Source organism: Rhagoletis pomonella, unplaced genomic scaffold, assembly GCF_013731165.1.
Source record: "Rhagoletis pomonella isolate Grant_MI unplaced genomic scaffold, Rhpom_1.0 Rhpom_scaffold_00006, whole genome shotgun sequence".
NCBI lineage: Eukaryota > Metazoa > Arthropoda > Insecta > Diptera > Tephritidae > Rhagoletis > Rhagoletis pomonella.
In genome coordinates, this window is record NW_023458560.1 from 38301404 (window position 1) to 38305907 (window position 4504).

Below are 4504 nucleotides of genomic sequence, written 5' to 3' on the forward strand. Positions count from 1 at the left end.
CAACAGGCGGGCGGTTTCAATAGTGGACGCAGTGGTCCCACTGTTGAGGAGGTAGATTAATCTGTAGCAGTTAGCAAATGTAATTAGGAATAGATCTCTGTACTTTAATGTGTAATTCATAAGAAGCTATTAGTAAAGAGTTAACTAGTCTCTAAGAGGAAATATAATGTAAAAAAGAAAGACTGCAAAATATAACATTAATAAGTTATTTGTTTAAAAAAGAAAACTTGTATTTTACTTGAATCTCTTATTCTTTGCTTTCTTTTTGTATTTTGGTGTGGTCTGCTGCATATTTCTTTGAAGTATTCGGCCATTGTAGGGAACGGTTCGAATGTACATTCAGCGGGTAAATGAATCCCCGGTAGCTTCGGATGCGTTCAGAAATGCATCAGGCCAAAGCATCAGCCTCTTTTACTTCTAAACTATAACTGATGGAAATGCCTTATTTACGCAACTAAAAGGGCCTGTTCGAGGCACGTAATAAAAGCGGCAATACTGTAGCACTGATGAAAACTTGCATGACTGTTGCAACTTCCCAACTGATAAAACGTTGCCAAAAATCTAAACGTGATACTTTAATAATTCGCGCAACACTGCGGTTGTGATTGAAACTCGACCAAGCCCATAAATGCGTCTGATGCTTTGGCTTGATGCATTTCTGAACACACCCTTATTCAAAGTATACGCTCCATTCGTAGCTATTCGAATTCAATCAGCCCTGTTCTGCAATCCGATTCGAATCGGAATCGGATTTGTTTCCGAATGTTGGTGTTCTGCATTCTGACAATCGGAAATTATTTCCGATTCCGCCTTGTTCTACATTTCGATCAACTTCGAGTCGGAATTCTTCGGAAATTTGATGATCTGCATTCCGAGTATTGGAAATTTTTTATCGGAAATATTCCAATCAAGTAAAAGCCAATGGAATAGAAAAAGAACAAAACAAGAAACAAAAATATAAATGTAAGATCAAAGGAACATTTTAAACTAAAAATTTATTAAATTATTATTTAATTAATTAAAAAATGTAAGACCAAATTAAACTGCAACAGCTTGAGTTGGAGCTAGAGCGCCCAGTTGTTTTTTTTGGTTTTTCCTGCCGATTTTCACTAAAATTTTCCCTGTAGCAATATTGCATTCGTATCCATGAACTCATGAACGACTTCATTTCACGAAATTCAAAAGGAATGGCCGTGTTTTCACTGCAGAAATAACATTTTTTCGAAATCTGTACATGGTATGTATGAAAAATAAATATATCATACACGAAACAATTAGTTTTTCTAACGAAATCTGTTAACCTTCTCAATTAGATTGGCAACCAATTTTTTTTTTTTTTACCTGTATACTCTTACCACCAGCAGCGATCCGAATTTCGGAACCATACGTCGCATGAATTTGAAATTTGATATGAAGTCATAACTGTAGGTGCTTATGGTAAGGTTTATATAAATGAGTTTATAAAAGGGGGCGTGCCACATCCAGTAGGCTTTGAAGTTTTAATCAGCCATAACTTCGGACCCATAAGTCACATGAACTTGAAATTTAGTATGTAGACATATATATGGTAGGTTCTTATAGTAAGATATAAATAATTGAGTTTGTAGAAGGGGCGTGGCTCATCTCATAATCATGGAATTTTTAATCAGCCATAACTTCGGACCCATAAGTCACATGAACCTGAAATTTAGTATGCAAACATATCTATGGTAGGTGCTTATAGTAAGGAGTTTTTAGAAGGGAGCGTAGCACGTAACATGGGCGTGGACGTTTTCATCAGCCATAACTACGGAACCACAAGTCACGTGACCCCTTTAATTCCTTCTGATATGCCTTTCCAATTTACAGCGTGGCGACGAATAACTGTTACCTCGGTTTTTTTGAGAAATAAAAGGGTCCTTTATAGATTTAGCGAAAAAAGTATTTTGTTGTTAATTTTCCACAGATTTTATTTAAGTTGTATTAATTAGTTATTAAATTTTAATCCTTATTTACATTTGCCAGCAGTTTAAACTTTGAGAGAAAAGTTCATTTGCAAGTATACAAATATGCATATGAGAAGAAAGGGAATTTAATCGTCTTTACAACGATGCCAATTTTTTAAAAATCGGCTAGTAATTTGTTTGTTTCAAATATTTTTTTTTTTTTATAAAAAAAGGTATTTTTTCTTTTAAATGTGTTTTTTCAAAAATTTTTATATACGAAGTATACACATATGTATATCGGGAGAAATTTTTTTAATAATCAGTTCAAAATTGTTTGCAATATAAGGAATTTAATTTTTCGAAGACCTGAACTTTGACCTCTTATAACACCTGTAATATAAGTTTGCACAAAAAAAGTTATATACCATTTAAATAAGAGCAAAAGGAGGACTATGTCTATATTTTTAGGTTTTTAGTTATTTACATGCAAAAATTAAATATAATTTTTTACCAAAGGTCCTATTCCGAACTTCGGTGGCCAATATCTCGATTTCGGAGGCCAACTCCGAAAAACGGAGAAATCACTGTTTTACCTATGACTCAAGCTCTTAAAAAAAAATTGATTTGGTCCAATACCCAGAGAAAAAGTTGATTTTGCGGTACAGTGTTGTAGTTTAGAAAGAAAAGAAACTGATGCTTTGGCTTGATGCATTTCTGAACACATCCTTACTTTTTATGAAAGAGCATCACGTTCTATGCGAAAATTTGGGCGATTCTGCCTACATCAAGCGTTCGAAGAACAAAATTTTGACAATCAGTTGCTCATCATTGGCAAATCAAAATCCACCGCATTTCAGAAGATTTTCAGTTGAGCATCAGCAACATATCAAGCAAGCAAAAAAGGCTGCAAAATTGCGGTAATTATTACGTACGTACGAACACACCCTATATCAATCGCAAATCTTGGCCATCGGGTGAACGATTCTCGCTCGAATACTTACAGAGAGAAAAAGTCAGTCTGTCATGCCCCGAAGCTTTAGACACGCAGTTAGATAAAGCAAAGTCCTTACTGAATGTCGTAGATACATATTTGAACGAGACTGCTCAGCATTATAGAACTCCTCTCATTTGTGCGCCTGGAAACCCGGATATTGAGGGTAATTCTGAAGCAAATGCATTAAAAAAAGAAAGATACGACCACCCGTATATTTTTGGGAAACAATTTGTAAGAGATTAAACATTCTGGGCTATCGCTAAATCCATCGTAGTGCAATTTTCGGGAAATCTACGTTCTTGCAAACTAACATTTTAGGTAAATTTTTAAAGTTTTATTCAACTGAATTTTGCCAAATTTTACAATGAATACTTTAATACTACAATTACAACTACATAACAATGTCCATATCAATTTGAATGCAATATTGCTATTAATATTTTACTTATGTATTGTATATTTATATGCATTCTCTCGTGTCGTAAAATAACAATAATAGTTCAAACGTAATAGCTAGTTTTCACTATGCCATAAGTTGCCAACACAATTTTTCAACCAGTTTTGGCGCAACTTTTTTCTCCTTAATCCATGTATGAGGCCCAAAAACATAATCAACTAAAGAGCTTTTCCGATATAATCAAATCGATATTCTGTTTTCTCATTCAAGTCTGTTTTGACTATTCTTACGTATTTGACATAGTGAAAACAAGCCTTAAGGCAACGTGGAAAAAATATGGAGTCGATTGCTCATCTGTTAGCAAATTATGTGCATGCGAATGAACTTATAAATTCGTACAAGTGTTTTTTATATGGCAAAGTGGTGAATTGCAAATGTTCGTATACAAAATATGTGCTTATGTATGTACATATGTCTGTGAGTTTTTCCTTTGATAAACCAACTTAAGTCAACTTGGCACTTTTTACCTGTAAGGCACTATATTGCTTGGCTTTAATGCAATATTTGAACGGTTTGGCAATAATTGTCCCAACTTTAAAGAACTTTAACAAAAAAAATTAGATTTTTAAGTAAAATATAGACATATCGGATATTTGCTTTTTAAGAATTTTTCAAGTTTACTTCTTTTAGCTACAATTACTTTTAAAGTATTTGTTAGCTAAAAATTATATTGTATGTACATGGTTATATACTAGATATATGTCTATGTACGTATGCATGTATGTATATAAATAAATGGCTTGCAAAACATTTTATGCATAAAAATAATGTAATTTAAAATTTAAGTTACAGTTAAGTTAATATGCTTGTGCTTGATGCGTAGCTATATGTAGAGTTTAGACAATATTTTATAAAATTTTTTTCCTAGAGATGACATGGCCGATGTTTATAATAATGCTAGTTGCAATCATCGTTATTTATTATTATCAAGATTTGTTATATCTTTTGGAGTTGCCAGATCGAAAAAAGCAAAATTATTAAACAATTTATCCCGAATCACTGTATCTCAGGCTGTTAAAAACATTGTTAATGATTTTTTTAATATTTTTTTTTAATTGTAAGATTATAAAATTTTTACAAGCAAAATTTAGAGCTCCGATTAATCGATATGTGATTTACCAATTAATG